The following is a 24,381-nucleotide window of genomic DNA, read 5'->3' as shown; positions in this document are numbered from 1 at the left end:
TGATTTAGATTTGCTTATGTTTTCCTGATACCTTGTACTGTGCCTTATCAAGACACTAAGAGAAACCTACCGTAATTTCCATTTTACTTCTCGTTAATTGAACACAAGCTCATTGAGCTCCTACTGTCTGCCAGGCACTGGACTGGGTGTTTGATGTTAAATAAGCAGACATGGTTCCACTGCCCAGTCATTTCTATTCTAGGCTAGCTCCCACTGGGCTGTAAGCTGTCTGGGGTCAGAGGCTGCATCTGTTCCTTGCTGCCTTCCTAGCACCTAGTGCTTTGTCAGTTAATAACAAATAACTAATTCAATATGTATTTGATAAGAAGATGAAGGATGAACTAATTCTATTTGGAAGTAGGCACATGAAAACCTGGTAATCTTTAAGTTCTATTGATGTTGAAGATGACTAGGAAGTTTAAATTCCCCTCAGTAGTATCTAGAAGGAGGAGTTATCCTTACCTTCTACCTCAACTCCCCCTTCCTCATCCCCACAAATCTAGGTATACCTGACAAATGTAGACTAGGAATTTGTCTCCTAGAAAAACTGGATATAATTTACAACTTGGTTTAACTATGTTTATTTCTAAACTTTCAGAAATTATCTTTTCTATTTATTTGCTTCTTCTAGGTTGGCTTTTTCTCATTCTCATAGAATTTCGTTTTGTGCACATTATTCCCGTGGGCGGGAGGAAGAGGAGTGTATATACCTAGAGAAAGGTAGATCTTGCTACCTGAAGAAGAAGCCACTGGGGGCCAGGAAACTCTGCTTCAGTTCCAAGTCTCTCCAGCGTTTGCACCTTCTCCGGCCCTTTGAAAATCTGGAGTTTTAAAAACTCTCTTTTGGGGGGGTGAAATTCTTTTAACATCAAATGTGTTTATAGACAGTTCCTAGCTGAGTTTATTTATTAGCCATATTCTCACTCACTAATTCATTTATTCAGCTGATGCTTCTTGAGCACAAAGTAGGTATTCAATTACTATTTTTGAAATTAACTCCAACTTCATGCAGAATAATAGTAAACACTAACCACAGCAGAGCTCTATTTTAGACATTGTTTGTTTCAAGGCACATTAATAACTTGAAATAATTGCACAATAGAATATTCTTATAATCCTTATAATACAACCCATGGCATGGATCCTGAAGATAAAAGGGAACTTGGGCAATGCTCTCTCCTGGGTGTGGCAGCCTTGCTGGGCCTTTGGACCACCTCCTTGTGCCCCCTCCTCTGCCATGGCTGGTCCCTGGCTGAGGTCAGGCAGGTGACAGCCAGGTGCCATGGCAGAGGAGGGGGCACAAGGAGGTGGTCCCAGCCCCTCTGGCTCTCTGCTTACAGCATTTCTGGGAACTTAGCAGCTATGTCCTCTACTGTGGTGTGCTGCCAAAAGCCAAGCACATTTGAGGAAGGCAGCTGTTCGTTTTGCCATTCCCCGCCCTTCTGTGAACATCTCCTCTCCTGACCCTGCCTCCCTACACTGCTACTGTCCTCTCTTCCACACTGTTCTCCCTTCCTGAAAGTCCAAGCTGCTTAGCAGTGGAAGCCTTCAGATTGCCTGTAGGCTTCTGGGGGCTTCTATGGATCTCCATCATCTGTGTGCCCCTCCAACACCCAGGGCAGGGCCTGCAGCAGTATGGGCAATGGCATTGAATGGACGCATGGAGGACAATCTGCCTCCTCATACACACAGAACTTGATCTCTCCTGACTCTCCAGAATGAACCATGTTCCTTTCTCTTCTCTCCACGTGACCCACCATTACCTGCTCCTTAAGTTTGTGCAAGCCATCCATCCCCTCACCTTAATTGTCCTACCTCCACCTCCTCATCCATTTAAGTTCTTTCCCTCACTGTATTAGTTAGGAATGCAGAATCTGGAGTCTGAAGGTCTGGATTCAAGCCCTTTACTAGCTGTGGGAACTTGGCAAATTGAAGTCCCTCATCTGTAAAATGGGGGCAATGGTAATTTCTGTCTCAGAATTGTTGTGGTTAAATAAATTAATACAAACTATGTGTTGAGAGCCATGCCTGGAACATAAGGGCTTGGTTAATGCCTGTTGCTATTTCACCCTTCTGTGAAGATGTGATGTCACAGAAGGGAACCAGGACTTGCTCCAAAGATGCTGCCATCCAAACTGGCCAGGTCTGGCTCATGTTCCTCAGTCCCAAGGCCTTCTTTACCCATTCTAGTCCGTGCAAACTCTCCTCCTGAATGCTTGTTGCATGTATATCAATGTGATATAACTTAGCATGAAATTATTTCTAGTGAGATTTTGATTCCACAGATTCCACATAACCACTATTCTCAACTAACTGTAATATTTTAGTTATTCTGCTTCTTAGGAGATAGAGATATGTGATTACAAGATAAATTCAAAAGAAGAATCCAGTAGAAACAAAACCTGCCCATTAACTTATGGGTTCAGCCCAATCCTTTTTACCTTCTCTGGCCACATACTCAGGGTATGGGATAGTGAGAAGTGGTTAGAAGGCTGATGATCTTAAAGCCCTTCGAGATAAACCTCGAGATGAAGATTCCGGGCACGGACCGTCAGAGCATCACAGGCCAGGTGACAACCCAGCCCATCTCCGCTTCACAGATGGGGCAGTGAGACCCAGAGAGGGAAAGTTACTTTCCTGACATTACACAGGGGCAGACTGAGACCCCAATCCAAGTACTTGGCTCCTAATTTGCTGTTATTTCCACTCTTCCAGGATGCCTCTGATTAATTTAAGCCTCTTACTGGAAAGCAGAAGAAAACATTTTAGAAGGAGTTTCAATAAGAAAATGTATGGCTTTAGTCCTTACTTAACCCGTGTCAATTCCTTAGATCACTTAGTTTCCTTGACCTTTCTCTTTCTCACTCAGGGGCCAAGCAGCCAAAGCTATTGCACAGCAGAGGTTGACCCAGAGGTCAGCTTTACACATCCTCTTTGAACACTGGGCTCTGAAGACTCACCTGGGTTCAATTTGAGAACACACAGACTGTTTCCTCTAGTTTCCTCTCAGACTCTCAAACCAGTGAGGGAAAAAAGAGACTCTGAGCCTTTAGGTTCTGATTGGCATAGTGTTTGGTTTTGTGTGGTCCCTGGGTTGCCTGACATCACCAACAAGTTGATTCTTAGAAAGCAGTCAGAGTCTCCTTGGGTTATTTGTGACCACATGGTAGAGACAAAAACAAAAAACAAAAAACATTCAGGTATTATTAAGTGAATATGAGTAGGATGTGTACATTGTAGCAATATAAGAAACACTGGACAAATACTAATGCTGTGAAAGTCATACAATGTTTCACTTTAAGAAAACCTGACGTGAACGTCTAACTTTAGCTGATGGATAAACTGAGAGGTCATGTTCATTGCAATAGGATTTTCTTCATGCTTGCTTTAAATAGTGTCTCCTATAATGTCCCTGGATCACTGAGAATATATTTAACACTATTTAAATACTTTCTAAGGGTAGTATTAATTCTATAAACTGTACCTGGTAACAGGAACCCCAAAGAAAATTTCTGAGAGGGATCTCAAAGTTATTTATTTGACTGAGAAGAGAAACATCCGGGAAATTGGTGTGGTGCTGCCAAAGAACCTTGAGAGAGATGGGGTGAGGGTGGAGAAGTGCTGAGGCATCCTGTTGTGGGTGCCACCGGGTCTCTGTGTCTCTTCCAGGACGACAGGTGCTGGGCACTAAGCTGTCTTATCAAGGTTAAGGAATGTGGCCCACTTCACACCCCCTAAGGTGTATGACTTCTTGGCTTTTGCATGAGCTATCCTCTGCATTTGGGGATGTAGATCCTGTTGTGCTACTGGAATTCCAAGCACATGAATTCCTATTTTTGTTTAGGTGGAAGATCATCTTGATAGAAAGAGAAGCCTACAGGTAGCTCTCCACTTCTGTTGAGGAACAGCCTCTGACATCTCACATTCTAGATGCCCATTATGGAAACTGCAGCCGGTTAGCCATTGGACATTGATGTGCCATTTATGGAATTCCATAGTCACAGGACCAGCAGAGAATATAGAATGCTCAGGAAATTTCACACTGGTTGTCCTTGAAGGTTATTAAAAATGATCGAAATGACACTCCAAAAAAATCACGTGTTTAAAATTACTCAGGAGGTTTCTCTTTCTCTCTCTCTGTCTCTCTCTCTGTTTTGGGGGTAATGACAAGACATAGAAAATATATTACTTTTTCAACTAAATAATTTAGTTGCAGGAAAAATAATTTAAAGTCGCTGAAATGTACTGAGATAATGGATGGTATTGGAGCAAAGTAATGACTCTAGAGAAAATTGTCCAAGATGAGTGGGGAGTGACAAGTCTGGTTATGACTCTTGATTCTTCCTGATCCCTAGTAGGTAATATCAAAGCAGATGAAAAGCTGGCATGCTTTCAGAGGGGGGCACTGTGGGCAGAGCTGTGCTAGGTCAAGTCAGTAACTGTTCTTGTTGTGGAGAGTGACTGGTGTATGTATGTGTGTGTGTGTTGGATGGGAAAGGGTAATAAATGGATTTTTTTTAATTAGGGGAAGTGGAATTTTTACAGTGTCATGTGACGCATCATTGTTTGAGAGGATACCATTGACATCTCTGCTAACTATCTCTTGTTGATTCAATCCATTAGTGAATTACTTATTTTTACCATAGGCAAGATGTTGGCCTTGATACAAATGAATGTGGAGAAGTACAAGGCAGGATTTGCCAGCTGTCAACTTATAATACAGTTGAAGATACAGGCCTATATATGTTAAAATGATAATAATATTAGCCAGGAATAATAATATGGAATATTTATTATGTGCTGAGCATAATAAGTACTGTTTTACATGTACGAATTAATTTTGTCTTCTCCAGGACCGTATAAATTAATACTATTATTATCTCCATTTACTGGATGGGGAAAATGAGGTATTGAGGATTTCTCTATGTTGCTGGAGACTGTACAGCTATTAATTTTGGTTTATCTAGTAATTGAGCTAGTTGATCTAGCTGGTGGCTCTAGCCCCACCATTTGATTTTTTACCTAGGATATTGTTTACCATTTAAAAAAATTTTTTCAATTGACTGCTGGGCAGCTCCCTTTGGCTATTTGTGGGTCTAGATCAAGGCTTAGAGAGTTTGGGAAGTTGAGAATGGGGCAGACTTGTCCTGGGAGATTCTCATGAGGCTTCTGAAGCTATTGGCTACTCTCTGGAAGGCACATGATAACTCCAGGTTGACTACCTAGGTAGCTTTTACTGATCCCTGTGGGTTACTTTTTCTGCAAGAAAATACAGGGATGCTTTGCATAATGATGTGTTGGTTAACAAGACACCATGTGTACGATAATGGCCACATAAGATTATAATACCATATTTTTACTGTACCTTTTCTATGTTTAGGTATGTTTAGATACACAAATACCATTTGTTTTACAGTTGCCTACAGTATCCAGTACAGTCACATGCTTTACAGGTTTGTAGCCTAGAGGCAATAGGCTGTACCATATAGCCTCGGTATGTTCTAGGTTTGTGTAAGTGCACTCTATGATGTTCACACAATGACAAAATTGCCTAATGGCACATTCTTCAGAACATATCCTGGTTGTTAAGCAGTGTGTGACACCCAGGCAGTAGGTGATGAGTGCCTAAAGCCATGTTTATTCTTGCTTGATGGCCAAGGAAGCTTCCTTAGGAAGGAGACCCCTGCTGCTCCAGATTTATCTGAGGTCAATGGCATGCTGGACCTGGTTCTTTGCAGCTGTGGGCTTCACAGTGACCCAAGCCCTTTGCTTTCTTGACTTTCCACAGTGTGCAAAATTCCTTTAATTAACCCCAAGCCCATGCAGAAATGGAAATGGTCAGTGGGCAAATATTTATCTATGTTTGTCCTCACATTGTCATTATTATTATAATTTTTTAATATAATCATTATAATTTTTAACAAATAAATCTGATTAGATCACCATCTGCCATGTCTTACCTCTGAAATCCTTCAGTGGCTCCTGATTTGTCACCCAGAGTGTAAAGTCAAATCTGGTTCACTCTTATTCAATGTCCTTTATGATCTACTCCAATGAACATATCTGGTTTTCATGCCAGTGCCCTGCATGCAGTGTGTGATTCACTCATGAATTTGTATATTCAACAAGTATTTATTAAATATGCAATATGTGCTAGGTTCTGTTCCAGGCACTGGAGATATGGCAGCAAACCAGGCAAAAATGCCCATAATTAATAACAGCTAACATTTTTGAGTTACTGTAGTTAGGCTTTATGTGTATTAATGTATTTAATCTTCAAATGAGGTAGATATATCATTAGTTTTATTCTAGAGATGAGCAGACTCAGATAAGTGGTTTATTGTAGAAGTTTAAAAAATACTTTTCCTGTAAATCTGTACTTAGGAAATTAACACCTATTTATTATTTTATACCATTTGGGTCAGAGCATACATATTGTCCCAGAACTTACTTTGTTTTCTAATAAGTAGGCTGTGAATATTTTCCTGTGTTCCTAAATATTCTTCTCAAGTGTGATTTTTTAATGGTAGGGTAGTATTCCATTGTTCAGATGGACTGTACTCTTTCTCTATTATAAATAATGCTGTTATGAACATCCATATTCATCCTTAGCTCTTGGATTGTTTCCTTAACAATGATTCCTAGAAGTGAAATTACAGGGCTGGAGCGTGAGGCTGTTTTTGGCAAATGGTTGCTAAATGGTTTTCTGGAATGGTTTACTACCTTTCTCTCACTCCAGCAGTGCATGAGTGTGCCCTTTTCCCCACAGTGTTGCCAAATCTAGAGACTGTTATTGTTCTTCCTCTTTGCCAACTTAAAGGACAAGAGTTTTAATCTTGACTTCATTTGCATTTTCTTGAGACTAAAGACTGAAAATTTGTATTTCTTTTTTGAGTTACCCCGTCAGTGTCTTTCCACCCTTTACTTTTTTTTCTATTGCTGTCACCCAATGTTACTGTGCAGGTGATATATAAGTAGAGAGAAGTGTCCCAAATGGTCACTAGGGAAACACGTCAATGGGGTGTGTGTGTGTGTGTGTTTGTGTGTGTCTGTCATAAGTGAGGTGAAGGTAGGAGTGGAGACTAACCTGAGTATGTTGATTGTATTGAGCCACTAGATAAGTCTCTGTCCATTACTCACTGCTAACAAAGGCCCATCCTCAGGAAACAGATTGTGGTCTGCCCTGATTTGGAGTCCTGCTCCTCAGTGTATGGTTTGAGATTCAGCAGCATCAGTTTCTCCTGATAGTCTATTAGAATGCAGAATTTCAGGTGCCATTTGAGACTTGCTAAATCAGAATCTGCATTTATTCAGATCCCTGGGTTGTTCATATCCACAGTAAAATCTGAGAAGCTCCAGACTCGTCTTTCCGGAGGTCTGTGTGCAATTTCAGCTTGACTTCCGACAGGTGCTGCTGATTTTAGATAGTGTAGAAAATGTTGCTAAATCAGAATCTGCATTTATTCAGTTCCCCGGGTTGTTTGTATCCACAGTAAAATCTGAGAAGCTCCAGACTTGTCTTTCAGGAGGTCTGTGTGCAATTTCAGCTTGACTTCCAGATAGGTGGGGCTGATTTTAGATAGTGTAGAAAATGTTGGTGCTTCTGATTTAGCTCCCTGCACTTCCCCCATTCCTAATGACTAATAATAATAACTGTAAGAGTAGCTAATATTTATTGATACTGTGCCAGGAACCACGCCAACTACCTTCTGTGGGCATCATGTGCAGGCCACCTCTTCAACTCCTTTAGATTCTTATCCCCCATCTCACCATTCTATGTTTTCCTGTTCTCTCAGGCAATCACAAGAGCAAGCCCCATGCTCTCCCTGCAAATCTGCTTCATTGACTTCCACCCTGCACACGGGTGGCCTAAGGAAAGCCAGGGGAATCTCCTCTCCTGTTTTCTATTATCCTTGCACATGAAAGCATGACCATAATAAAAATAGACTGTAATGAGAAGGTGAAAAATTTACTGGAAAGGTGCTAGTGAAACAGTCCCCAGGAGGTTTTTCCGTCTCTGTGCTCTTATTTGTAAAAGCTTGGAGTCACAGACAAAAAGCTAAGCCTAATCCTGTCTTAGAGGAAAGTTATCTAGAACAGCTGAAAAACACCTCCCCAAGCTTCTTTTTTCACTTTCTCCCACTCTTCCTGCTCACACAGTCCTGCTCTCTGCCAGGTTTGCTTGATCTTTGATGGATGGCTTCTTTTCCTTCTCCTCCTTGGTTTTTTTATTCCCCTCTTGCTCTCTCTGGGGGGTCGGGGTGTTGGATAAGTAGTTCTGCAGAAGGCTGCACGTACATGTGTGGGACGGCTACAGGCATAACATCCTGAGAGGGACCTTGCCTCGTAGCTTGTTGATTTATGGTCATGACCTAACCTGGCCCTGTTTTTGCTCATTTTCCTCCTAAAAACAAACTTGCACCACACAGCATGTTTTTTTAGTTACCAGAGTTGATGACACTGCATGACTCCTCTGTTTTTTTGAATAGAGCTTCACCTTCCTGGAAGCTGATGGGGCTTCTTGGAGAAGCAGGACTCTCACTCCTAACTTTAATCCTCCCAGAGGTATAGAGCAGAACTCTGCCATGGGGGTTTCCTGGAAGTGAGATTCCATGGATGTGTCTGTGCCAAGAGCAGCATTTCTGCCTGGACCTTATCTTCATCTTCTGCCACCTTGGCTTGTTGTTAAATGATCTCCTCTGTGAGACTCTGCCATGGATAAATGTTCCCTCCAGAATGAGCCTTTGTCCAAGAAAAGCTGTCAATAAGATTTATCACATATGCTGTAATCTAACTGTGTAGGATCTAGAAGAAAGCATCTTAGTATGTGATGGCTGTGAAAAAGCTCATCTAACGTTATGGGGAAAATCAACCACATGTAGTTGCGGAGCAAGGGGCGTGCTCGGTCCCCTTGGATCATTCTTCTAGGTCAGATGCACTTGCAAGGTTACTAGGGTTCCCCAAGACTGGAGGGAAATGCTCCTTTTCTGAGTCAAGACTCTCATGACTCCATTTGACTTCAGGAGCAGAGTGGGAACAAGGAAATACAACCCATCCTTTCTTGTTCCTGTGGTAAATTCATAGATGTCTAAGATAGGCTCTTGTCATCAAGGGACTCTCAGATTTCTTCACAAATAGCAGCAGTTCAACAAGGCTCAGCAACCTGCAACAAGATCACTTTTACTAAGGTAGTCAAGGAAGACTTCATAGACAGGATGAAACTTAAGGTAAGTTTTGAAGGGCATATCCATAGAAGGGAGGCATTTCAGACAGAGAGAGATACGTATTGATAACATATATCAGGCCTATATAACTTCTCAGAAAGGGGCACTTTTTGCTTTTCCATTTATGTAAACACTCTGAAATAAGTTGGCACAATGTTCCTGAAATACCTGGCTTTGAGGAAGAAAAGGGTATGAGATGGCGCCTTTCCCCTTTTGTCGCTACCATAAAATAAGAACACCAAGGACAGGTGGATTTCTGACAGTTCTTAGAAGATATTTTTCTCACTTTTTAATTAACTGTTATAATTCCCAGGGTGGATTATACTTTTCCCCCTCATTAGGGTGGTGGGGGCACTGTTGAAGCATAACCCACTCTATCTGGTCTTGTGGTCAGGTGACTCCATTCTGTCAAAACCCACAGACAGAAGGTTCCAGTAGGGGAGAGGGGAGCTTTCTAGTAAAGAAAGGGTGAGCAATCAGAGCATTTGAGAGGCAGAAGCAGTTCCTAGCTGGGCTATCTCACTTTTCTTTTTGTTACATTCCCGTCAAATACAGATTTCTACTGTGCCAGGTACATACCAAATGGGGAACAGGAAAAAGGAGGAAGTGGGGATTGAAGCCGCTTGTTTGGAAGTGAGTTTTCTGTTGTATGCTCTTCCCATTAGCCCCTCCTTATCTTGGGGTCCTCTAGAAGTGATTACTAAATGTTACATGTCAAAAGCCTACAGGGCCACCCAGAAATTTTACCAAATGTTCGGCAAGGCAGCCTGTCAATTTAGTAATGGCCAACAGGGAGACATAAACAGCTGGGCCAGCCACTCTGTTCTTTCCTCCAAACTATTTCCTGGTGTGGATGTCAGTCTATACATTTTTTTGAGTCAGATCCCAGTCATCTGCAAGTAGTGGTCTGCAAATTTGTTAATGTCACACTCACCAGCCCATGTCACTCTTCTTGCCCCAAAATAACAATTAAGAACTAATTATTTAGTATTTAAAATGTTTTAGTGTAGTAGAAAGAGCATGGACTTTTTGTCAAATAGACTTGGTTTTGATACCTTACTGGCATTTGCTAACTGTGAGATGGTGGATGACTTGCTCAACTTCTCTGATTCTCAGTTTTTTGGTCTGATACACTCAGCTTATACATTTATGGTAGAGGTTAATAGAGTGGCACGTGTGCAGCATTTAGAGCAGCAGACATTTGCAATTTTTCGTTTAGCTTTTAAATCGATATGTAATAATTGTATATATTTATGAAGTATGTAGTGATCAAATCTGAGTAATTAGCATTTCCTTCATCTGAAACATTTATCTTTTTTTGTATTGGGAAAATTCAATATCTTCTCTTCTAGCTATTAAAAAATATATCATATATTATTTTAACCATAGTCATCCTACAGTTCTATAGAGCACTAGAACTTATTCCTCCTACCTAGCTGTAATTCTGTATCCTTTAGCAAATTTATCCCTATCTCCCTCTTCCTGCTACCCTTCCAAGTCTCTAAAACCTCTGTCCTACCTTTTACTTCTAAGAGATCAACTTTTTAAGCTTCTGCATATGAATGAGAACATGAAATGTTTAACTTTCTGTTCCTGGCTTATTTCACTTAACATAATGTCCTCCAGTTCTATCTATGTTGCTGCAAATGACAGGATTTCATTCTTTTTTATGGCTGAATAATATTAAATTGTGTTTATATACTGCATCTTCTTTATCTATTCATCCGTTGTTGGGCACTGGGGTTGATTCTATATATTGGCTATTGTGAACAGTGCTGCAAAACATACTGATTTCCTTTGCTTTGCATAAATGCCCAGTAATAGGATTGCTGAATTATAGGATAGTTCTATTTATAGTTTTATGAAGAACCTCCATGCTGTTCTCCATAGTGGCTGTACTAGTTTACATTCCCACTAACAGTATATAAGAGTTCCTTTTTCTCTTCATCATTGCCAGCATTTTTTTTTTGTCTTTTTAGTAATAACCATCCCAACTGGGGTAAAATGATATCTTATTGTGATTTTGATAGGCATTTCCCTGATAATTAATAATGTTGAGCAGTGTTTCATATATTTGTTGGCTATTGTATGTCTTCTTTTGAGAAATATCTGTTCAGATCATTGCTCATTTTTTCATCTGATTATTTGTACTTTTGCCATTGAAATGTTTGAGTTTTTGTATATTCTGGATATTAAACCACTGTTGGATGAATAGTTGCAACTATTTTCTCCCATTCTTTAGATTGTCTTTTCACTCTTTCCGTTGTTTCTTTTGCTGTGCAAAAGCTTTTAGTTCAATAGTTTTTTCATTTGTTGCCTGTGCTGTTGAAGTCTTATTCATAAAATCTTTGCCCAAACCAACATCCTGAAGTGTTTCCCCTATATTTTCTTCTAGCAGCTTTATCGTTTTGTGTCTTACATTTAGGTCTTTAACCCATTTTGAAATTTTTTTTAATAGGGTGAGAGGTGGGAGTCTAATTTCCTTCTTCAGCATATGGGTATCCAGTTTTCTGAGCACCATTTATTGAAAAGATTTTCCCTTCCGCAATCAATGTACTTGGTACCTTAGTCAAAAATCAGTTGTTGTAGATACATGGATTAATTTCTGGGTTCTCTATTATGTTCCACTGGTCTATTTGCCTATTTTTATGCCAGTACAATGCTATTTTGGTTACTATAGCTTTGTAGTAAATTTTAAAGTCTGGTGGTGTGATGCCTCCAGCTTTGTTCTTTTTGCTCGGGATTGTGTTGGCTATTTGAGGTCTTTTGCAGTTGCCTGCAAAATTTTAGGATGGTGTTTTCTATTTTTATGAAGAATGTCATTGGTATTTTGATAGGGGTTGCATTGATATGTAGATTGCTTTTGTTAGCATGGTCATTTTCACAATATTCTTTAAATCCATTAATATGAGATGTCTTTTCATTTATTTGTGGCTTCTTTATTTCTTTCATCAGTGTGTTGTAGTTTTCCTTGTAGAGATCTTTTACATCCTTGGTTACACTTATTCCCAGGTATTTTATTGCTTCTGTAGCTATTCTAAATGAGATTCCTTTCTTGATTTCTTTTTTAGATTGATCGCTGTTAGCATATAAAAATGTTACTGATTTTGGTATGTTGATTTTGTATCCTGCACCTTTACTGAATTTATCAGTTATAAGAGTTTTTTTTTAATTTTTGTTTATTTTTTGGGGGGAGTGGAGTCTTTAGATTTTTCTTTTTTTCTTTCTTTCTTTCTTTCTTTTTTTTTTTTGAGACGGAGTCTCACTCTGTCGCCCAGGCTGGAGTGCAGTGGCACAATCTCGGCTCACTGCAAGCTCCGCCTCCTGGGTTCGCGCCATTCTCCTGCCTCAGCCTCCCGAGTAGCTGGGACTACAGGTGCCCGCCACCACGCCCGGCTAATTTTTTTTTTTTGTATTTTTAGTAGAGACGGGGTTTTACCGTGTTAGCCAGGATAGTCTCGATCTCCTGACCTTGTGATCCTCCCGCCTCGGCCTCCCAAAGTGTTGGGATTGCAGGCATGAGCCACCGCGCCCAGCCTAGGTTTTTCTTTATGTAAGATCACTTCATTTGCAAATGGACAATTTTACTTGCTTCTTTCCAATTTGGATGCCTTTTGTTTTCTTCTCTTGCCTAATTGCTCTGGCTGGGACTTCCAGTGCTATGTCAAATAAGAGTGGTGAAAGTGGGCATCCTTGTCTTTTTCCAGTTCTTAGAGAAAACACTTTTTGCTTTTCCCTGTTCAGTACGATATTAGCGGTCACTTATGGCCTTTATTGTGTTAAGGTACTTTCTTTCTACCTAATTTATGAAAGTTTTTATTATTAAAGGATGTTGAATTTTATTAAATGCTTTTTCCATAATATATTCGCTGAAATGAATAAATAATTTTTGCACCATTTTTGCATCTCTGGGATGAATCCCACTTGATCATAGTGTATGTTTTTTTTTTATGTGCTGTTAGATTTGGTTTGCTAATATTTTGTCGAGGATTTTAACATCTATATTTATTGGATATTGGTAGGTAATTTTCTTTTTTTGCTGTATCCTTGTCTGCTTTTGGTATTAGGGTTATGCTGGCCTAGTAGAATGAGTTTAGAAGAACTACCCTACCTTAAATTTTTTTGGATTAGTTTGAAAATAATTCATATTAGTTATTTAAAGTTTTGTTTGAATTTTGTAGTAAAGCAGTGAAGACTTTTCTTTGTTGAGATACTTTTTAAATCACCAATTCAGTCTTGTTACCTGTTATTGATCTGTTCAAGTTTTATATCTCTTCTTGGTTAAATCTTGGCAGGTTGCATGGTCCAGGAATTTATCCATTTCTTCTAGGCTTTTTAATTTATTGAAGCATTCATAATAGTTTCTAATGATATTTTGTATTTCTGTGGCATGAATTATAACATCTTCTCATTTCTGATTTTATTTATTTGGGCCTTTTTCTTTTTTAACTCTAGCTAATGGCTTGTCCATTTTGTATATCTTTTCAGAAAACCAAGTTTTTGTTTCATTGAACTTTCTTAGTCTCTCTTTTGTTTATTTTTCCTTTTATTTTCATTTATTTCCTTCTATTAGTTTTTGGTTTTGTTTGTACTTGCTTTTCTCATTGTTTGAAGTGCATTGTTACGTTGTTGTTTTTTGAAATAGTTCCAATTTTTGATGTAGGTTTTTATTGCTATAATCTTGTCTCAATACTGCTTTGGCTGTGTTCCATAGGTTTTGGTATGTTGTGTTTCTATTTTCATTTTTTTGAGAAATTTATGTATTATCTTATTATTTCTTCACCCATTAGATATTCAGGAGTATGTTGTTTAATTTCCATGTATTTTTATGGTTTCAAAAATGTTCCTATTATTGTTATTGATTTTTCATTTTATTCCATTGTGGTCAGATAAGATATTTGATGTTATTTATTTTATTTGTTTATTTATTTTTTAGCGACATGGTCTCACTATGTTGCCTAGATTAGTCTTAAACTCCTGGGCTCAAGTGAGCCACCTGTCTTGGCCTACCAAAATGTTGGGATTACAGGCATGAGCCACTGTGTCTGGCTGACGCTGATTTTTAAAATTATTTTGAGGCTAGGCATAATGGCTCACACCTATAATCCTAGCACTTTGGGAGGCTTAGGTGGGAGGGCTGCTCAAGCCCAAGAGTTTGAGACCAGCCTGGGCAACATAGTAAGACCCTATCTCCACTAAAAATTAAAAAATTAGGTAGATGTGGTGGCATACACCTATAGTCCCAGCTACTTGAGAGGATGAGGTGGGAGGATTGTTTGCACCCAGGGGGTTGAGGCTGTACTGCCACTGAACTCCAGCCTGAGAGACAGAGCAAAACCCTGTCTCGAAAAAATATTGTATTGACACCTGTTTTGTGTCCTAATGTTTTGCCAATACTGGAGAATGTTACATGTACTGATAAAAAGAATGTGTATTCTGCAGCTGTTGTGTGAAATGTTCTGTAAATTTCTGTTAGATCCATTCAGTCTATAGACCAGTTCAAATTTTATGGGCTTTTTAGTTGATATTACATCTAGTTGATCTGTCCAATACTGAGAATGGGTATTGGGGTCTAGCTCTACCTTTAGATCTGATAATATTTGCTTTATATATCTGGGTGCTCTTGTATTGGGTGCATATATACATACATAATTGGTATATCCTCTTGCCGAATTGATCCTGCTGTTATTTTATAATGCATTTTTTTTTTTTTTTTTTTAGTTTTTGACTTAAAATCTGTTTTATTGTATGTAAGTATAGCTTCTCCTGTTCATTTTTGATTTCCATTTGCATGGAATATTGTTTTTCACTTTCAGTCTATGTGTGTCTTTACAGGTGAATTGAGTTTCTTATAGGCAACATATAGTTGGATCTTTTAAAAATCCCTTTGGTCAATCTATATTTTTTAGTTGGGGAATTTAGTTCATTTTATTGATTGTTTCTCATTGTTTTGTATATTCTTTATTTCTTACTTTCTCTCTTTTTGTTTATTTTTATGTTTGGCATGGTTTTCTGCAGTGATAAGGTTTAATTTGTTTCTTTTTCTTTCTTTTTTATTTTTTTGAGACGGTGTCTTGCTCTGTCACCCAGGTTGGAATGCAGGGGTGCCATCTCAGCTCAGTGCAACCTCCGCCTCCCAGGTTGAAGCAATTCTCTGCCTCAACCTCCTGAGTAGCTGGGATTACAGGTGCCCAGCAGCACGCCTGGCTAATTTTTGTATTTTGTATTTTAGTAGAGATGGGTTTTCACCATCTTGGCCAGGCTGGTCTTAAACTCCTGACCTTGTAATCTACCCACCTTGGCCTCCCAAAGTGCTGGGATAACAGGCGTGAGCCACTGCACCTGGCCTGATTTGTTTCTTTTTTGTGTATTTGCTCTATCTGCAAGTTTTGTACTTTCATATGTTTTCATGAACACATGCAGTTACTATCTTTTTGCTTCCAGAGGTAAGACTCCCTTAAACATTTCTTGTAAGGCTAATCTAGTGGTGATGAATTCCTCAGGTTTCTGGTTATCTGAGAAAAACTTTATTTCTCCTTCATTTCTAAGAATAGCTTTGCTGGGTATAGTATTCTCGGCTGATGGATTTGTTTGTTTTTTTTTTCTTTTAGTACTTCGAATATTTCATTCCATTCTTTCTGGCCTATACATTTTTTGCTGAGACATCTGCAATTAGGCTAATGGGTATTCCCTTATATGTGACTTGGTATTATATTTTTCTCTAGCTATTTTTGTCTTTGACTTTTGGCAAAACTCAAATATGCCTTGGAGAGGACTTGTTTGGATTAAATATATTTGGAGATTTTGAGTTTATTGGATCTGAATGTCCACCCCTTTTCTAAGACATGAGAAGTTTTTCACTATTATTTCATTAAATAGGTTTCCTTCACCTTTTCTCTTTTCTTCTCTTTCTACAGCTCCCATAATGCCAATATTTGTTCACTTACTGATGTTTCATACATTTTTGTAGGCTTTTTATTCATTCTTTAAAATATATATTTTTTGTCTGCCTGAGTTATTCCAAAAGATCTATCTTCAAGTCCATAAATTCTTTCTTCTACTTGGTCTAATCTGTTGTTTAAGTTCTTGATTGTACTTTCTATTGTTTTATTCATTGAATTATCCAGCGTCAAGATATCTGTTTGGTTCTTTTGTATATTTCTTTATTGAATTTCTCATTCAAATAATGAATTTTTTTATTTTGTTTAACCATCTATCTCTCTCTTAATATCTATCTCTTATATCTCTTATCTATCTCTTATATCTCACTGATTTTCCTTAAGATTATTATTTTGAATTGTTTTCAGTACTTTGTATATTTCCTTATAATTGAATTTTGTTACTTTAGAATTGTTTTGTTCCTTTGGAGGTGTAATGTTTCCTTGATTTTCTATGTTTGATGTGTTCTTACACTGATTTCTGTGCATCCAGTAGAACAGTCACCTCTTCCAATTTTATGAAATAGATTTATAGAAAAAGGCTTATTTCTTTTTTGTGTGTGTTTGTGTGTTTTGTTTTTTACTTTTACATTTGTTTTAATTTACATCTTTGATAAAAATTATTCAAATATTTTGCCTCAAATACAATTCTATTTTTTTGGCAGCAAATCCAGGTAGGATTATTTTTTATTAGATTTTTTTCTTCAAAAAAAAATAGGGATACATGTGCAGAATGTGCAGGTTTGTTACATAGATATTTGTATGCCATGGTGGTTTGCTGCACCTATTGACCCATCCTCTAAGTTCCCCTCCCTCACCCCCATACCCCAACAGGCCCTGGTGTGTGTTGTTCCCCTCTCTGTGTCCATGTGTTCTCAATGGTCAGCTCCCACATATGAGTGAGAACATGCGGTGTTTGGTTTTCTGTTCCTGTGTTAGTTGGCTGAGGATGATGACTTCAAGCTTCATCCATGGCTATGCGAAGGACATGATCTCTTTCCTTTTTATGGCTGCATAGTATTCCATGGTGTATATGTACCACATTTTCTTTATCCAGTCTATCACTGATGGGCATTTGGGTTGGTTCCATGTCTTTGCTATTGTAAATAGTGCTGCAATAAATATATGTGTGCATGTGTCTTTATAGTAGAATGATTTATATTTCTTTGGGTCTATATCCAGTAATGTGATTGCTGGGTCAAATGGTATTTCTGGTTCTAGATCCTTGAGAAATCACCATACTGTCTTCCACACAGGATGAATTAATTTACATTCCCACCAACAGTGTAAAAGCTTTCCTATTTCTCCACATCCTCGCCAGCATGTATTGTTTCCTGATTTTTTAATAATCACCATTCTAACTGGCACGAGATGGTGTCTCATTGTGGTTTTGATTTGCATTTCTCTAATGATCAGTGATGTTGAGCTTTTTTTCATATGTTTGTTGGCCACTTAAATGTCTTCTTTTGAGAAGTGTTTGTTCATACCCTTGGCCCACTTTTTGATGGGTTTTTTTTTTTTCTTGTAAATATGTTTAAGCTCCTCATAAATTCTGGATATTAGACCTTTGTCAGATGGATAGATTGCAAAAATTTTCAACCATTTTTTAGGTTGGCTGCTCACTCTGATGATAGTTTCTTTTGCTGTGCAGAAGCTCTTTAGTTTAATTAGATCCCATTTGTCGATTCTGGTTTTTGTTGCAATTGTTTTTGCCATTTTTGTCATGAAGTCTTTGCCCATGCCTATGTTCTGAATGGTAATGCCTAGGTTTTCTTCTAGAGTTTTTATGGTTTGGGGTTTTACATTTAAGTCTTTAATCCATCTTGAGTTAATTTTTGTGTAAGTTGTAAGGAAGGGGTTCAGTTTCAGTTTTCTGACTATGGCTTGCCAGTTTTCCCAGCACCATTTACTAAATAGAAGATCCTTTCCCCATTCCCTGTTTTTGACAGGTTTGTTGATCAGATGGTTGTAGATGTGTGGTGTGATTTCTGAGGTCTCTGTTCTACTCCATTGGTCTTTATGTCTGTTTTGGTAATAGGACCATGCTGTGTTGGTTACTGTAGACTTGTACTATGGTTGGAAGTCAGGTAGCGTGATGCCTCCAGCTTTGTTCTTTTTGCTTAGGATTGTCTTGGCTATACAGGGTCTTCTTTGATTCCATATGAAATTTAAAATAGTTGATGGGAGCAGCAAACCAACATGGCACATGTATACCTATGTAATAAACCTGCACATTGTGCACATGTACCCTAGAAATTAAAGTATAATAATACACTTTAAAAAAAGAAATTTAAAATAGTTTTTTTTCTAATTCTGTGAAGAATGTCAACGGTAATTTGATGGGAGTAGCATTGAATCTATACATTACTTTGGGCCGTATGGCCATTTTCACAATATTGATTCTTCCTATCCATGAGGATGGAAGGTTTTTCCATTTGTTTGTGTCCTCTCTTATATCCTTGAGCAGTGGTTTGTAGTTCTTCTTGAAGAGATCCTTCATATCACTTGTTGGCTGTATTCCTAAGTATTTTATTCTCTTTGTAGTGATTGTGAATGGGAGTTCATTCATGATTTGGTTCTCCACTTGTCTGTTGTTGGTGTAAAGGAATGCTTGTGATTTTTCACACTGATTTTGTATCCTGAGACTTTGCTGAAGTTGCTTATCAGTTCAAGAAGTTTTTGTGCTGGGAAGATGGAGTTTTCTAAATGTAAAATCATGTCATCTGCAAACAAAGACAACTTGACTTCCTGTCTTCCTCTTTGAATACCCTTTATTTCTATCTCTTGCCTGATTGCCCTAGCCAGAACTTCCAATACTATGTCAGATAGGAGAGGTGAGAGAGGGCATCATTGGAAAAAGACTTATTTCTATAGATGGGTCTTAGGGTGTCAGTTGGGTAGGATGTGTTGGCTTTAATTCCACATGGACACAGTAGTCTCTAGTCAGTTTCTTCAGCTGTAATTCGTGCTAGTGATTTTTGTATCTCAGTGGCCTAGGCTGCAAGAGTTTGTGGCAGCAGTGGCACAACTTTGCTGAATGTGTGCTTGCTGGGCTATTTCTTAGGTGGAGGGAGGGATGTGAGTGCACATAATGTCCATGGTAAGTCAGCTAGCTGGGGGTCTGGCTCACTGAGGTTGGGGCTATGAGCCTGTTACTCTAGCCAGGGGTGTGGGCATACAGCTGCTTGGCTGCCCTGGGGGTGTGTCCTTGAGGGGCAAGCCCACTGGGCTGTTTTTCAGGCCTCAAGAACAGGCACACAGTCATTTGGTCAGTCTGAAGATGTGTCTGCCCAAGGTGGTCTGCCAAGCTGTTTTTCAGGACTTTGTTGTGGGTAGGGGCATGTCCACCAGGGATAGAGTCGCACATAGTAGACAAATTATAAAAGATAATTCAAGTCTCTTTATCTCTTTTTGGCATAAGCAGCAGATATCCTGAGCATCAAGAAAAAACTCAAGTAATGGAAAGAAGCAGGATTACTACTTTACAGGGGCCACATTCCAAACTTTTTTTTTTCATGAAACAGCTGTTTGTAACTCTATCTATAGTATTCACTGCTTTATTAGAATTTTTCATAGTCTCTTTGGAGGACTATATTCCAGTTTGAGAGAAAACCTTTCTCCTTGAGGATAATTGACTCTATCAATTCCAAGTGCTGGTAATTATTGACAGTAGAGAACTGGATGCAAATGATGTTTGCTAAGACCCATGTGAGCATATTGCTCTGTTAAGATACACATGGTCTCTAAGTACAATTTTTGGAGTTGAGAGCAGGAATACAATTAATGAAATATCCTCCCTCAATTTACCTTGTCTCAAAACTCAGATTAAGTACAAGGTAAGGTGCTTAAACAGTTTTAAATTTAGTAAATATATATGATGGAAGCCATTTGAGAAAATGATTTTTACAGTTTTAAGATGATGTGGTCCAAATGTTTGGCTTCCACACTACCACCATCTTTTGAGTTACAACATTTGATCTGATTTTTCTAATCCATGGGCTATCATAGTTCAGTTTAGTGTTGAATAATTTCATAAATCATATTCATGTACTGGTCCCTCTGTTCTTTCCAAGAATGTGGCTTTGATGAATAAACAACAGTTATAACATGTTTGTTTCTATCTCATGTACATCCAAAATTATAAAATCTCAATGTTGCACAAACTCAAGAGTTTCACCAAGTATATTGTATTGGCTTGGACTTCATTGGTTTTGTCAGTCTTTACTCTGCTAGACTGGGAAGAAAAAGTCTCCTAAATGTGGGATTCTGTAATTTTTCCTTTGAAACAAACTTCATCTTGCTTTTGCTTAATGAGGTCAAGAAAGTAGGGCTGAGGGTCCCTCCCGGGAGCATGTGGGGACCTGTGCAGGCTACTCTATGACTCCAATTTGTAGCTAGAGAATGAAGAAGAGCAGACCTGGGATGGACACATTTTGTTCACAGGTACAGTTGGTCACTGGGTCCTCCAGTATACATGTTATGGCTGAAAACTCAGAGTATAGGCAATATTTACCCCCTTTTAAATTACAGAAAATGATATTATCAGCAAAGCAGCCACATTTAACTTTAGTAGTCAAAGGGAAAAGGAGACACTTGGCAGCTTGCAATTGCTTTCCTTTTTAGTCTTTACAGTAATGGAATCGACTCAAACTGGTTCATCAGAGCCAATTGTACACATCTCTTCCCAAACCCATGTTCAGTGACATCATACTGGTAACTTAAAATTGACCATTGTGGGAGTAATTTATATCACAGAAATTGGCAAATGTTGCAAATCAGGACTTGGATTTTTTTTTTAATCTTCAGAGGACCAGTTGTTAAATATTTACTAGCATACCACTGGTTTTATATCTAATTTGTTATTTCCTTTGATAACACATCATGAAACTCCTTCTCCTCATCACAGCTAATGTTTATTAATCACTTTATTTGAGCTGAACACTGTGCTAAGATACTTCACATGTGTTATTTTATTTAATTCTCACAACAACCTCATGAGGTTTAAGTCTCAGCTTGTGGTTGAAGATGCACAGATTTTATTTCTCAGGTAACACTTTCAAATAAGGAAACCAGAGCTCAATAAGGTGATATAACTTTTTTTTGAGATGATACAGCATGTAAGTGGTAGATTGTAGAATATAATTTCTGGCTGACTCATGCTTTTAACCACATGCACTATGGTCTTTCCCAGCATAGGTTTTGTAGAAAACTGTTCTGGGCTCAAAATAATGATATCTTGGTTCTAGTGCACTCTCTGCACCCAGTCTGACACCTAATCTCTCAGAGCCTCAGTGTCTGCATCTATAAAATAAGGCCAATGATAATAACTCCACCTGCCTCAGAGGATGGTTTTACCACTTAAATAATAGTATACAAAAGATTTATTTGGAAAGCTTAAGGACTATATAAATGGGAGATAACATTACAGGCTAAGTAAAAGTAAATATAGTCACACACATGCACACACACACACACACACACACACACACACACACAAAATTCCAGTGTAGAAGATTTGGCTGAAGTGAGTAATTTATATAAAGGCAGGTTCTGAGGACTCTTATAATGAATATTACTGGGTAAACTGGCAGGATGTTCGGCTTGGCAATACCTGATCTTATCTCTTGGAATTCTTTGGCTTTGGCACTCTCTAGCCTTCCCAGACAGTCTGACTGGTGATCAAGGTAGCCCTAATCTCATGGGCAGATTTGGATGGTGGATGCCTTCTAGGAATCAAATTGTTAACAAGACAGGTCAGTGTTGGGAAGTTGACATTTAATGACTTTAGGGAGAATTTCTGCTATGTTATGACCATGTTTTAATAAAGAGGTCCTTTTGCTGCTCCCAGAGCTATTTATACTTTCAATAGTCAGCGTATTCCATTGTTATTAATTTCAGGTTTATTTTCTGCACTATATTGAACTCTCCATGATATCATATAATTATTTGATCACTATAGAATCTCCAGCACCAAGTACTGAGATTAGCAGATAGTATTGCTTTGTAAATATCTACCAAACTTGCACTTGCATGGGTGGGCTAACTTAGTCTGTTTCTGTGCCCTTATTCATAACAGGTCCTCGTTTATCCTAACTACTTCTCATTCCGTTAGTTTGCTGAATTAATGAACAAGTATGTATCACTGTTGCATAGGCACCTTGGACAAATCTAAGATGCGTGATCTAGTATAATTTTTAAACAAATGATTTAAAAGAATTTCAGATGATTTTTACATTTTCATGTCTGATTTAACTTACCATTGATATCAATCTTGCTAACTTTCCTTCACTGGATGAAAAATACTAAGGCTCTCAACTTCTGTCTTCTGCATTTCGTTCTACTAAGTTCAGTGAGGAATTTGATTTCTTTTGTAATATGGTATAAGCTCTCAATATGGCTTCAAAATAGTCTGTATTTGTGAAAGCTTCACATGTGACTGATCCACAACTAGAGTTGCTGGCATTGAGTTAGAGAATTCTATTTGCTAAGTATGCCTTTTTAACTGGAAGGAGTGCAGGATAGTGCTTCAGCAACTATGTACTCTATTTTCCTACAGATGAAGTAGGAACAATGGTAACAAAGCAAGTAAAATGTAGTTATCTAAGCACCTAGTGAGGTTCTTCATTTGCTGCTTGGACATCTTAATAAATTAGAGAGCAAATAATCATTACTTTGGTAATCATTCAAAATAATACTTCTACATACTGGCTACATCTCACAAGTAATATAGATGATCTTAGTGGTCTTGGCTATAAATCTTTTTTGATGTAATTTCTAAAACTTACACTAATCAGAACTAGACTGGTATAATCAGAGTGGTCCATCTTCTATTTAGTATTTCAAGAAGTTAGAAATATCATTTCAGATACATTATTAATAACTTTATACCTTTCTATGAGACAAATAAGAACAATTATATTTTTGATAATAGACTAGAAGTTCTAAGGACAGCAAATTAAAGTGTTTAAAATTGCAAGTAGATGTCTGGCAGATAATCATGCTAATTATCTGGTAACTTATATGTCAAGCCTAACAATTTATATCTGAACGCATACATCTACCTGTGTGTATGCGTCAAATATAAAGTAACCTCCCCAGTACTTTCTCTTAAAGATCAGCAAATAGCTGATAGATTAGTAACTCCATGGTCCTGATATTCAATATTGCAGCCCATGTGCTCATAGGTCAGATAGATAATTAAAGCTACTTAGTACTTATTAAAATAAATGGACCAGGAGAAAATATGAATCAGGGAACTTAGTATTAATCTCACTAGATTTGTTTGCTTTTTTGAAAATCCTCTCAATACAACAGTTTGTAGAGGAGTATTCCTTACACTTCTTTAACAGATAGACCCCAGTGTGAAAACAATAATGACAACTAAAACCCCAAAACCAAAATCAGAACACCCCATTGTACTGTAGCTAGTCATCACTAGTAATTCAAAGTATAGTTGTTAGAATTACTGGGTTAGGGAGGAAATATTTTTGCTAAAAAGTACTTTTATTTTATAAACCATGAGTTATTAATTAATGCTGAAGACAGAAAAGATATTCTATCACTTTTGGAAATATAGCCACTTGTAAAGCACTTGCCTGCCATCAGAATAGGAAGCCTCATGGCTTATAAATCTAGACTGTCTAAGGAGAATTATTGTTGGACTGGATTGTATAGGAGGTCAGGGAACAAATAAAAGTCTTATTTAACAAGCTTGGGGAGAATGACTCTTGATGTTTACCCAGGTATCTGATCCAAAGACTAGTATATTTTTCCATCATTTATTCATCAGTGCAAGCAATATTTATTAAGCATTTCCTATGTGATGTACTGACTTCATGTGATTTATTAGTAAAAGCTATTCCTGAGAGACTATGTACTAGAAGAGGTACTGAGGAGGAGATGGTGGGTAAACTGAAGATGGGTTACTAGGAACATTTAAGGCTTCCAAACTGCCTGAGTCCCATCTGTGATCATGCCACATCTGAAAGTTTGTGTCCATTCCTGCTGCCAACTTATTAATGATCTAGCTATTTATGGGTGTTCTATCCTTTGTTTATTCCACTAGATTTAATAGCCTGTAAATACCTGTAAATGCCCTGGGCCTGCCCTGAGCAAGGCAGGTAGTGTATGATATAGGACCTTTACTAATCTGGAAACGGTCTGCTTCTGTACTGTGGTGGGTGGTATTGGGTATAGAACAGTCATTCTACTAACTCAGT

At 38.2% G+C, this 24,381-nt stretch overlaps 1 protein-coding gene across 1 annotated transcript in view; it reads left to right on the top strand.

Annotated features, from left to right (window-relative positions):
* PAPPA2 (pappalysin 2) overlaps positions 1-24,381 on the top strand; it is a 299,157-nt gene that overhangs the window by 14,041 nt on the left and 260,735 nt on the right. The gene's annotated exons all lie outside the window — the stretch shown is intronic.

The sequence above is a fragment of the Pan troglodytes genome, chromosome 1 (genome assembly GCF_028858775.2).
Source record: "Pan troglodytes isolate AG18354 chromosome 1, NHGRI_mPanTro3-v2.0_pri, whole genome shotgun sequence".
Classification (NCBI taxonomy): Eukaryota; Metazoa; Chordata; class Mammalia; order Primates; family Hominidae; genus Pan; species Pan troglodytes.
This window is presented reverse-complemented; position numbering and strand designations above follow the sequence as displayed.